Source organism: Odocoileus virginianus, chromosome 31 (assembly GCF_023699985.2).
Source record: "Odocoileus virginianus isolate 20LAN1187 ecotype Illinois chromosome 31, Ovbor_1.2, whole genome shotgun sequence".
Taxonomy (NCBI): Eukaryota; Metazoa; Chordata; class Mammalia; order Artiodactyla; family Cervidae; genus Odocoileus; species Odocoileus virginianus.
Window position 1 is genome coordinate 10993878 of NC_069704.1, and position 13922 is coordinate 11007799.

General features: G+C 36.8%; 1 non-coding gene across 1 annotated transcript; it reads right to left on the reverse strand.

The window, feature by feature from the left end:
• Positions 1-9043: 9043 nt before the first annotated feature.
• On the reverse strand, positions 9044-9116 carry TRNAC-GCA (transfer RNA cysteine (anticodon GCA)). The gene has a single exon. It is a non-coding gene; the product is annotated as a tRNA-Cys (tRNA).
• Positions 9117-13922: the final 4806 nt, after the last annotated feature.

Sequence of the window (13922 nt, forward strand, 5' to 3'; positions counted from 1 at the left end):
ACTGGGACTGAAATCTACTCCTCCTTGGTATCAGTGGGTGATTATTTCTAGGACCCCCTCAGACACCAAAATCCACCAATGCTGAAGTCCCTTATATAAAGTGACATAATGTTTGCATATAACCAAAGCACTACAGGTATGTATTATATAAGCATATACTCTTGTATGGGCTTCCCAGGTGGCTTAGTTGGTAAAGAGTCCGCCTGCAATGCAAGAGATGCAGGCAGACTCAGGTTCAGTCCTCTGGTCGGGAAGATCCACTGGAGGAGGACATGCAACCCACTCCTGTATTCTTGCCTGGAGAATCCCATGGACAGAGGAGCCTGGTAGGTTACCCTCCATAGGGTTGCAAAGAGTTGGACATGACTGAAGTGAACTCTTGTGTACTTTAAATCATCTATCACTCATAGTACCTAATGCAATATAAAATGCTGTGTAAATAGTTGACAGGACATACAGCAAATCCATTGTGCTTTTTGAAACTTTCTGGAACTTTTTTTCCAAATATCTTCTATTCTAGGTTTGAATTCCAGTTGGTTGAATCCATGAATTCAGAGACTATGGGTATGGAAGGCAACTGTATTTATTTTAAAACAAAAGCATAAGTTATGTGCCAGGCAAATTTGAAAATATTAACTTGACTTTCACAAATGTCATGAAATTGGAAGCCAAAAAGATAAAGGTAACTACTGAGTGACACATCTTATAAGTGAGGGAGCTGGAGTTTGGACCCAGGTCTGTCAGACTTCAAAGCCAGTGCTCTTTATATATATATATTTTTAAGTACAATATTAAGTTAATTTAAACATAGTAGATGTTCAATCCTCAAGTTTAGATAGCAAAGTATTGATAGATTTTGGTTTAGCATTATTTAGTTTGCTAACCAATATTCTGTAGATGTCAATTTCAACATCTAAGACCTGGGAAAGTGTATTAAGAATAGATCATATATTTCATGCTAAATTGCACTAGCAATTTAAACATCTTACTCTTTACCACATCTTTTTCTTCAGTTGAGAGGAATTTCATGAAATATATTGTTATTTCAGAACAATTCATCTAAGAGAGTACACAACAAGTAAATGAATTTAAAAGATCAGGAAAAGGCCAATAAAACCTGTTTCTTGTTATATTATTTCAAAGTATTAATGGCAATATAAACAAAGTGTGAGTTTAACTTTTACTAAGGAAACAAGGCTGTCCAGATAACCTAGATCTTTTGAGTCAGGATCTCTACAAAATGCTTTGTTTGAGGATACAGTGAAGACTATTGGTTAAGCCCATACATACATACATTGTGAATGTCAAATTGGCTGGGTTTAAATTCTAGTTATATAATTTACCAGCTACATGACCTGAATTGTGAGGACTGAAATTAACATATATAAAATATTTAGAATGGTTGCAGGTGCATGTACATTTCATGGAAATTTTATTATTATTCCTTAGTAGAAAGCATTCATTCATTCTAATTTCATCTAGATCACTAATTTTTATTTTCTCAATTTCTTCCTTTACTGTTTTTACCCATGAAAAACAAAATTAACAACACTTAAAAGGATTTTCTTTTTAAAGCAAATTGGTCTCTCTGTAAGCAGAAGCATTCAACAACCCCCAATTTTTGCTTATTACACAAACCAGGATGTTCTAAAGATCTCATCTTTTTCCTAACGTAACTGGCTTAGTCAATCAGAAACAAATGCAAATAGATAATTGTATAGAATAGGAATAATATTACATAGTAGAGAGCAAACAAAGATACTTTTATTCCATGAGAAAAATAAATTTCAGGCCTTGAAATATTCTTACAAGCAAAGAATAAGATTTAAAAGGTATTTAGATACACATGGGGTCTTCTGACATGTATGAAACAATGATATTGAATAAGTGTTAATATTATTTTCACTAATAAATACCTTTAAAATAGTTAGAATAAAATGTGTCAGGATATCAGGATTAACAGAAGGCAGTTTTCAGAGTCTAGTTTACATGACAATTTTTTTTAAAGGTCTAAATTTTTTTTTTAAAGGTAACATTCTGTATGAACGAGACCAAATTAAAATGAATTTGTAAAGAAGGTGAGCCCGCCACTCATTCTGGTAATTTAATTGTTCAGAAATCATATCAGATTATTTTTAAGGTTTTATTTCATTGTGGGTATAATATATTTGAAGTGTTATCTCAAATATGAGAAGCATGAAACAATTCATTGTGCAATTCAAAGAAACAGAAACAACTACTGGGGGTCCTATATATTAAGCTCATCACTAAATTCAATTACCCACTTTAATTATTTTGAGATCATTTGGACTTGGGAGACCTTGTTAACTGTTATCTGCTATACAATGGAAAATATTGAGCAAAATTATTTGAACAGACTGTTAAAATGACAAACAAATGAATGGCTTTCCTTCCATTTATTCCTCAGCAAACATCAAAAGAAACTATGTTCCAGGAGTACCTTGTTCTCATGCTTTGGATACAAAGTTAAAAATGATAAAAATCCTTTTTTCAGGGGAATTTCACAGTTGGCTATGGAAGATAAAGACAAGAATGGATCATGGTAATGCAATGTTACAAGTGTGGATGAGGAGGGAGGAGGAGAATTGTGTGGGAGTTGGGAATAATTACTTTTACTTAGAAAAGTCTAGCAAGACTGAATGGAGAGGTCCTGGGTCCTGAAGAAAGAGTAAGAAGAAAGCAGAATGTCTCACATGGTCACTTTTTTAAATCGAGACAACTGAACAGCCTCTGGGAGGATTCTGGGAGGCAGTCAGAAAACAGTCGAAATGAACACAGCTTGAAAAACAGTCCACCTTGGTTAACTGCTAAGTTAATTGATATGTGGTTGAAAATCCATTTATATTGAGGGTGACCATATAAATGATTGTCCAATGGGACACTTTTGAGAAAGAAAACTATCAAGCTAGAAAAATCTGGTGTAAATTGAGACTGTCATAGGCAAATTAGCCATATGGTCACACAGAAGTATTTAAAAGATTATTTAAAGGAGTCCAGCAAGGTTCAGTCAGGGCTCTGACTCCATTGTTGTTGTTTTAGTCTTGGCTCTCCTCATCTATGTGTCACTTTGGTCTTCAAGCGGACTTCTCTCATGGTTGGAAGATGGCTGCTAACCTGTACCTCATGGTTTTCCCTTCACAGGTAGGAAAAGAGAAAATGTGCCAATTATTCACAACCTATCTAACAAAAATCTGGCCTCCCCCCTCCCCAACCTCCCCACAATTGGAATACCCTTGATGCCACTTGTGTACTGGTTTATGTTATGGCAAGGAAGACCAGAATGGTTAAATTAGGACCCACTGAAGCTGGTGGTAAAGATAATCTCACTCAGACTGCGTGGCAGTAATGGATGGGGAAAGTAGAACTGGAGAAGTAACCCTCATCCCCATTACACTGAGTTTTCACAAACTAATGACTAATTGCTAGGATGTTTTAAATATGAAAGATCCTAGTTAAACTCTCAGTTTTTCATTTTTAATAACAGCTTTAAAAATTAATTAACTTATTTGGCTGCATTGAGTCTTAGTTTTGGCATGCAAACTCTTACATGTGGCCTGTGAACTCTTAGTTGCAGCATGTGGGATCTGGTTCCCAGATCAAACCCGGGCTCCCTGCATTGGGAGTGCAGAGTCTTAGCCACTGGACCACCAGAGAAAAAGTCCCTTAATAACAGCTTTATTGAGATATAGGCATACCGTAAAATGCACTCTTTTAAAGTATTTGATTCAGTGACTTGATGTATATTTACAAAGTTGTACAACCATCACCACCTAACTTCAGAACATTTTCGTCACTGCAGAAAGAAACCTCATGCCCATTAGCAGTCATTCCCCAGCTCCTCTTCCCCCTAGCTTGTTGCAACCACTCGTGGGATTTCTGTCTATAGATTTGCCTACACTGATTTAATAAAAATGGAATTATGTAATATGCAGCCTTTGGTTACTACCTTCTTTCACAGTGTAATGCTTTCAAAGTTCATTCCTGTCATAGCATGTATCAGAACCTTATCACTTTTTTTATAGTGGAATGATGTTCCATTGTATGAATATACTACATTTTGTTTACCTATTCATCAGTTGAGTTGGACTTAGGTTGTTTTCATTCTTTGATTATTATGAATTATGCTGTTATGAATAGTCAGGTACAGATTTTTGTGTTTATTGTTGTTTAGTTGCTAGGTCATGTTCAACTCTTTGCAACCCCATGGACTATATAGCCCACCAGGCTTCTCTGTCCATGGGATTTCCCAGGCCAGTATACTAGAGTGGGTTGCTACTTCCTTCTCCAAAGGATCTTCCTGACCCAGAGATCAAACCCCACATCTCCTTATATTTTTCTCTTGGTGCTAAGTCTACAAGTACTGAGTTGTATGGGAACTTCAATCTTTTGAGGAACCCACAGAGTGCTTTCTGAAGTGGCTGCATCATTGTACAATCCCACCAGCACGCAATGTGGGTTCCCATTTCACCACTCCCTCACCATAACTAGGAAATTCCAGCATCCTAGCATGTATGAAGGGTATCTCATTATGGTTTTGGTAGTATTTTCTTAATGGCTAATAATGTTGCTATAGTATGAACATAAATCCCCAAAATTCATATGTTGAAATTCTAACTCCTAAAAGTGGGTGATATTATTAAGAAGTGGGGTCTTTGAGAGGTGAGTAAGTTGTGAGGGTGGAGCTCTCATAAATGCAGTTAATGCTCTTATAAAATAAATCCTATAGGGATTTTTCTGGCTGTCCAATGGGTAAGACTCTGTGCTTCTAATGCAGCAGGTGTGGGTTCAGTTCTAAGTTGAGGAACTAAGATCCCACATGCTGTGTGGCCTGTCCACAAAAAAAAAAAAAAAAAAATAGAAAGGAGCCCACAGTGCTTTCTAGCCTCTTCCAGCACATGTGAACAGTCAGAAGGCACTAGTTATGAACCTTGAAGAGGGTTCTCATCAGAACACAACCATGTTGGCACCTTGATTGTGGCCTCCTCAGCCACCAAACTGTGAGAAATAAATTTCTGTTATTTATGAGCCCCTTAGTTTATGGTATTTTGTTTTCACAACCCAAACAGACTAAGACAGATGTTGAGCACATTTTCATGTGCTTATTGCCCATTTGTATATATTCTTTAGAAAAATATTTATTAAAATCCTCTGCTGATTTAAAAATTGGGTTTGTATCATATTATTATTGAAACTTGAGTTACTCAGGTCTTCCCAGGTAGCACTAGTGGTAACCCATCTGCCAATGCATGAGACGAGAGACGTGGGTTCTGTCCTTGGCTTGAGAAGAGCCTCTGGAGAAGGGCATGGGAAACCACTCCAGTATTCTTGCCTGGAGAATTCCATGGACAGAGGAGCCTGGCAGGCTATGGTCCATAGTGTCACAAAGAGTCAAACAGAACTGAAGTGACTTAGCACAAAGAGTTATTCATGTAGTCTAGCTACAAGTCCCCCATCAGATATTGATTTGCAAATATTTCTCCCATTTTGTGGGTTGTCTTTTTCCTTTTCCTGACAGTGTCCTTTGGAATACAACATTTTCTATTTTAAATGCTATATATATACATATATATACATATATATACATATGTGTATATATATATATATATATATATATACATATATATATATGTTGTTGTTTGTTTTCCTTTTGTCACTTGAGCTTTAGCATCATATCAATGAAACCACTGCCTAACTCAAGGTCACAAAATTCACTCCTATGCTTTCTTCTAAGAGTTTTATCATTTTAGCTCCTATGTTTAGGTCTTTGATCCAGTTTGAATTAATATCTGAATACAGTGCTTGGTAGGGGTCCACTGTCATTTTTTGCACATGGATATCCAGCTATTTGGGCTTCCCTAGTGGCTCAGATGGTAAAGAATCTGCCCAAAATGCAGAAGACTTGTGTTTGATCTCTGGGTTGTGAAGATACCCTGGAAAGGCAATGGCAATCCACTCCAGTATTCTTGGTTGGAGAATTCCATGGACGAAGGAGCCTGGAGGGCTACAGTCCATGGGGTCACAAAGTCAGACACAACTGAGAGACTAATACACACACACATTCAGTTTGGACACCATTTGTTTAAGAGACTAGTCTTTCCCCCATTGAATGGTCCTGGCACCCTTGTCAAAAATAAGTTGACCATAGTTTCAACATGAATGTTAGGAACAGCTCATCAACTTCTGCCAAAAAGATGGCTGAGATTTTGACAGGTGAGGTACTAGATCAATTTGGGTATAATTGCCATCTTAATCAATTGTCTTCTGATCCATGGACATGAGATAACTTTCCATTTATTTAGATCTTCTTTAAGTTCATTCAACAGTGCTTTCTAGTTTTCAGTGTACATGTCTTATATTTCTTTTGTCAAATTTATTCCAAGTATTTTGTTCTCTTTGATGCTATTATAAATGAAATTACTTTCTTAATTTTATTTATGGATTGTTCATTGCTAGTGTATACAAATAAAATTGGTTTTGTATGTTGATCATACTGAAGTCTTCTCAAACTGGTTTGTTAGTTCTAATAGCTTCTTTGAGGATTCATTAAGGTTTTCTATATATAATATCATGATTTTCCAAAAGAAATAATTGTATTCCTTTCTTTTCAATCTGGGTATCTTTTATTTCTTTTCCTTGCCTAATTGCCCCAGCTAGAACCTCCAGTATAATGTGACTATGAATGAATAGCAGTGGCAGAATTAGATAACATTGTCTTACTCCTGTTATAAAGAAACTCTCAGTCATTCACCATTAATCACAATGTTAGTTGTGAGTTTTATCTTCATGAGGAAATGCCTTTCTTTTCACAGATGGTTAAATATTTTTAGCATGAAAGTGTGTTGACACTGCTCTATTTAAAGTGGATAACCAACAAGGGCCTACTGTATAGCACATAGAACTCTGCTCAGTGATATGGGGCAGCCTGAATGGGAGGGGGGCTTGGGGAGAATTGATACACATATGTGTATGGCTGAATCCTTTGCTGTTCACTTAAATCTATCACAACATTGTTAATTGGCTATAGCCCAATACAAAAGCTTTAAAAAATGGTTATAAAGGGTGTTGAATTTTACCACATACATTTTCTACTGTTGTTTCTGTCCTTTATTAATGTGATGTGTAATATTTTTGATTTTCCAGATGTTAAAACAACCTTGTATTCTTGGAGTAAATCCCACTTGTTCATAATGTGTAGTCCCCTTTATATAGTGCTGGGTTCAACTCACCAGCATTTTGTTGAAGATTTATGTTCTCACTTTGATAAACGATGCTGGTCTGTAGTTTTATTTTCTTGCAATATCTTTGGTTTGGGAATCAGCAATTTTGGCCTCACAGAATCATTGGGAAGTAGTCCCTCCTGTTCTAAAATTTGGAAAGTTTTTGAGGGATTTGTGTTTATTCTTTTTTAAGTGTTCAGTAGAATGCACTATCAAAACCATTTGGGCTGGGGCTTTCCTTTGGGATGCTTCTAAAACCCTAAAGACACTATCAGAAATTACTAGAGCTAATCAATGAATATAGTAAAGTTGCAGGATATAAAATTAACACACAGAAATCCCTTGCATTCCTATACACCAAAAATGAGAAGACAGAAAGAGAAATTAAGGAAACAATCCCAATCACTATTGCAATGAAAATACTAAAATACTTAGGAATAAATTTACCTAAAGAAACAAAAGACCTATATGTAGAAAACTATAAAACACTGATGAAAGAAATCAAAGATTACATAAATAGATGGAGAAATATACCATGTTCATGGATCAGAAGAATCAATATCGTAAAAATGAGTATACCACCCAAAGCAATCTATAGATTTAATGCAATCCCTATCAAGTTACCAATGGTATTTTTCACAGAACTGGAACAAATAATTTCACAATTGGTATGGAAACACAAAAAAACTCAAATAGCCAAAGCAATCTTGAGAAAGAAGAATGGAACTGGAGGAATCAACCTGCTGTCTTCAGACTATACTACAAAGCTACAGTCATCAAGAGAGTATGGTACTGGCACAAAGACAGAAATATAGATCAGTGGAACAAAATAGAAAGTCCAGAGATAAATCCACACACCTATGGACACCCTATCTTTGACAAAGAAGGCAAAAATATACAATGGAGAAAAGATAATCTCTTTAATAAGTGGTGCTGGGCAAACTGGTCAACCACCTGTAAAAGAATGAAACTAGACTACTTTCTAACACCATACACAAAAATAAATTAAAAATGGATTAAAGATCTAAATATAAGACCAGAAACTATAAAACTCCTAGGGGAAAACATAGGCAGAACACTCTCTGACATAAATCACAGCAGGATCCTCTATGACCACCTCCCAGAGTAATGGAAATAAAAGCAAAAATAAACAAATGGGACCTAGTTAAAAGCTTTTGCACAACGAAGAAAACTATAAGCAAGGTGAAAAGACAGCCTTCAGAATGGGAGAAAATAATAGGAAACAAAGCAACTGACAAATAATTAATCTCAAAAATATACAAGCAGCTCATGCAGCTCAATACCAGAAAAATAAATGACCCAATAAAAAAATGGGCCAAAGAACTAAACAGACATTTCTCCAAAGAAGACATACAGATGACTAACAAACACGTGAAAAGATGCTCAACATCACTCATTATCAGAGAAATGCGAATCAAAATCACAATGAGGGACCATCTCATGCCAGTTAGAATGGCTGCTATAAAAAAGTCTACAAATAATAAATGCTGGAAAGGGTGTGGAGAAAAGTGAATCCTCTTACACTGTTGGTGGGAATACAAACAAGTACAGACACTATGGAGAACAGTGTGGAGATTCCTTAAAAAACTGGAAATAGAACTGCCATAGGACCCAGCAATCCCACTGCTGGGCATACACACTGAAGAAAAGGAAAAGGAAAGGAAAGTCGCTCAGTCGTGTCCGACTTTGCAACCCCATGGAATGTAGCCTGCCAAACTCTTCTGTCCATGGGATTTTCCAGGCAAGAGCACTGGAGTGGGTTGCCATTTCCTTCTCCAGGGGATCTTCCTGACCCAGGGATTGAACCTGGGTCTCCTGCATTGCAGGCAGATGCTTTACCGTCTAAGCCACCAGGGAAGCAATACACTCCAAGGAAACCAGAACTGAAAGAGACATGTGTACCCCAATGTTCATCACAACACTATTTTCAATAGCTAGGACATGAAGCAACCTAGATATCCTTTGGCAGAAGAATGGATAAGAAAGTCATGGTATGTATACACAATGTAATATGACTCAGCTATTAAAAAGAAGGCATTTGAGTCAGTTCTAATGAGGTGAATGAAACTGGAGCCTATTATACAGAGTGAAGTAAGTAAAAAAGAACAACAATACAGTATATTAGCACATATATATGGAATCTAGAAAGATGGTAATGATGACCCTATATGCAAGGCAGCAAAAGAGACACAGATATAAAGAACAGACTTTTGGACTCGGTGGGAGAAGGTGAGGGTGGGATGATTTGAGAGAACAGTACTGAAACATGTATAATACCATATGTGAAATAGATCACCAGTCCAAGTTTGATGCATGAAGCAAGGCACTCAAAGCCAGACCACTGGGACAAACCAGAGGGATGGGATGGGGAGGGAGGTAGGAGGGGTTTTTTGATGGAGGTACATGTACACCTGTGGCTGATTCATGTCAATGTATGGCAAAAACTGTCACAATATTTTAAAGTAATTAGCCTCCAATTAAAATAAATAAATTAATTTAAAAATTACTATTTCAATGTCTTTACTTGTTATGGGTCTATTTAGATATTCTATCTCTTCTTGAATCAATTTCAATCAATTTCAGTTTGTTTCTTTCCGGGAATTTCATCTAGGTTATCTAATTTGTTGACAAAGTGTTGTTCATATTATTCCCTTGTAGTCCTTTTTATTTCTATAAACTTGGTAGTAATGGCCCCATTTTCCTAGCTGACTTTAGTAACATTAATCCTCTTCTTTTCTCTCAGTTAGTCTAGCTAAAGGTTGTCAATTTTATCTTTTCAAAGTACCAGCTTCAGACTTTATTGATTTCTCTATTTTGAAATTCTCTATTCTCTTTATTTCCACTTTAATTTTTATAATTTTCCTTATGCTTACATTTGGGTTTAACTTCCTCCCCTTTTTTTTGCATTTAGAAAATTTTTTATTTTGCTCACTCTACACAGCCTGTGGGATCTCAGTTCTCTGACCAGAGACTGAACCTGGGCCATGGCACTTCTAAGCAGTTTTAAGTTCTAAGCACTGAATCACTGAGTCCCAACCACTGGACCACCAGCGATTTCCTAGTTTCCTCTGTTTTTTTTTTTTTTTTCAATTTCTTAAGGTGGAAGCTTAAATGATTGATGGATCCGTGATTTCTTCTTTTTTAATACAGGTATTTAGAGCTATAAATTTCTCTCTGCACTGCTCTAGCTCTATCCCATAAGTTTTGGTGTGCTGGAGTTTGTGTCCACTCACTCAAGGTAAGCAAATAAGGTACATATGAAAATGTCAAAAACCTAAGTGTTTTTTACCTAAATTTTTGCTATTTTTCTTAAATAAAGTCTCCTCAGATAGTTGCAGGTCTTTGGGTAATTTTTAGAGTAAGTTAAATTTGACCATTTTTGCTAGTGTTCACATTGCTTTTAGTATTTCAAAAATATAAAATTTAATATTTTTATGTTAGCTTGGAGTATTTTACTAACCATTTAGAATATGTGGTACAATGGGGCTCAGGCTATGTCCTTACTTAACATTGACTAGGAAAGGGAAATTTTCACAAGTACTAATAACCTCCTATTACAGCACCATTCTCGTACCCTTCTTATGTCTATGCCATCCCTCACCTTGACCAACTCATCTGGTCCATGGGCCTTGACTGACGCCATGATTTAGATCACTGATTAACCTTGACTAGGGTGCATACACTTATCAGTGGAACTGGAATACTGTCAGAGCATTATAAAATGTATACACCAGAAAGAGACAGGAAAAGAACCTAATATTCTAAAGAAGGAACAGAAGGAAAGTAATTGCATTAATGTTTGGCAATTCATAACTCTTTCAAGAGGTGCTATTATTATTAAGTCCTTAGGAAAAATAAATGAGAAGCAGATTCAAAAATGTTATGCCTTTCTTTGATTTGCAGTGGAATCTCCTCATTATTACCACTAGGGTTGATGTTGGATACTTTGAGCCAAATTATCCCCAAGATTTTAGTGAAAATTTGGCTCCTGTTGGATCACCCAACTGGCAGACTAATCACATTTACTTATTATTTCATTCAGCAAATGTTTATTGAGCACCTGTTAACATAATAGGCACTGTTTTGAGTGATGGGGAAATAGCAGTGAGCATCACTAAGTTCCCGTTCTCTGGGTCTATATTCTTTTCTTAAAAAATTTATTTATTTATTTGGCTGCACTGGGTCTTAAGTCACAGCATGCCAGATCTTTGATCTTTGTTGTGTCATGTGTGATCTAATTCTCTGATGAAGGATCAAACCCAGCCACCTGCATTGGGAGCATGGAGTCTTGCTACTGGACCACCAGGAAAATCCCTTGGGAGCCTATATTCTTGTAAAGCCAGCAGACAATAAAAATAAACGCATGGTGTAGTGTGAGAGAGTGAATATGCGTGCTGCAGCAAGAGAGGGCTTCTCTGAAGAAATGACAGTTGAGCAAAACTCAAACACAGTGAAGGAACAAGCCATGCAAATGTGTAAAGAAGGAGGGTTCCATTTCATGGAAGTTCAAGTGGAAGGGCCCTGCAGAGGAGCACATTTGACTTCTTGGAGGAAGAGCAGTTAAACCAGTGGTGCCAAGTAGAGTGAGTGAAGGGAAGAAAGGGAGGAAATTGGTCAGAGTCGTGGCCAGAGGCCAGGCAATCTAAGGTTCCAAAGGTCATAGTGAGGACTTTGGATTTTACTTTGAGATGTGAAGTCACTGGAACATTATGAGCATGTGGATGACAGGATTGACTCATAGTTTAAAAAGATCTCTCTGGCTATTGTATAAGGAAGAAACCATGCGGATATGAGTTAATCATCTACTTGGGAGACTTTTAACATAGTTCAGGGGAAAAATGGTATGGATGGTGAGGGTATATTTATTTTTATTGCTTGCCTGTGTCATTAGAATATAGGATCCAGGAAAAAAAGAACAATGGAGGTGGAAAGAGTGAGCAGTCAGATTCAGGATATATTTTGAAGATGGTGCCAACAGGATTGGCAAATATAATAAAACCAGATATAGAATATGAAAAAAAGGAGGACAGTTGTGTCTGCTCTGAGATACAGAGCCTGCATAACTGGGTGCATAGTGGTCCAGTTTTCTGGGATGGTGATCACCAGAAAGAGATTTGGAGAGGAAATTAAGAGTTTTGCTTGGATGAGTTACAAGTAAGATATTTATTAGACATCTGTGGTAGATTAAAGGTGACCATGGATTCTTTGTTTCTCTTCCCTTTAAGAGGTACAACCTAATTCCCCTCTTCTTGAATCTGGACTGCTTTAGAGACTTGTTTGACCCATAAAAGGTAGAGAAAGTGGCATCTTGGAAAACCTTGGCCATGAGAAGCCTTGCAATTTCTATCCATGCCTGTTCCACACTCCAGGGTGCCCCAATTCTCAGTGTGAGAAATCTTACTGCTTTCAAACTGGAGACATGCTGGAGAGGCCACAGTAGGTTTTTCAGTTAATGGGCCCAGATAGATAAGCTCAGCTTTCTCAGCCATCACTGCCAGGGTGAAGCTATCTTTGACTGTCTGGACCTGGTCGTCTGCCAGTCGAATACCAGTGAACGATCTCTGTCAATATCAGAGTCCTTCCATACAAAATGATGAGCTATAATGGAACGGTTGTTGTTTTATGCCATAATGTTTTTCAACAGTTTGTTACAAAGCAGTAAATAACTGGAATAAAATTTAAGTGTTGAAAGTTTAAATCTGAGTGTCAGCTCAATGTAAATAAACATTAAAGTCATGAAACAAATAGTGCAGGGTGTTCTTAACCTTTTCTATGCCATAGAACTTCTTGGTAACCTAGATTTCTATGAATCCTTTCTTTTAAAAAAATGTTTTTAGATGCAAAATATAAATTGTAACAAAGGAAGTCATTATTTTGAAATAACATTCTATCCACAGGCCCAAAAGATGAAAAAGTCATCGACATTAAAAGAATTGATAGAACAGATTGATAAAGTCATGAGTATTGATTTTAAAAAGAAGCCTGAGGACTGAATTCTGAGATACTCAGACTCAGACATTTAAAATTAGCAAAATAAATTAATCCAACAAGGAAAATTGAGACAGAATAACTAGTGAGGTTGGAGGAAAATCAGAAGACTTTAGTGTTATAGAAGTCAGATAAAGAAAAGGGTAAGGGACTTTCCAGGTGGTCCAATGTTAAGAATTTGCCTTCCAATGGAGGGAATGTGGATTTGATCCCTGGCTGAGGAACTACGGTTTCACATGTGATAGAGTGCAGCCAAAAAAAAAAAAAAAAGTTAAAAAAAGAAAGGGGTAAAAGGGAAGAAAATGATTAATTATGAAATATGAATATGAGTAATTGTGATTGGGCTTCCTTGGTGGCGCAGATGGTAAAGAATCCACCCTCAATGCAGGAGACCCAGGTTGGATTCCTGGGTCGAGACAACCCCTGGAGAAGGGAATGGCAACCAACTCCAGTATTCTTGCCTGGGAAATCCCAAGAAGAGCCTGGTGGGCTACAGTCCATGGGGTCACAAAGAGCTGGATAGACTGAACAACTAACACTTTTACTTTCAATTATGATTAACTGTACCAACATTTGTAGAGGTTCAATAGGATAAGTCCTGAGAAACAACCATTAGATTTGTGACTAATTAGACCATTAGCCTAATTAGATCATTAGTGACTTGACTGAGTGGTG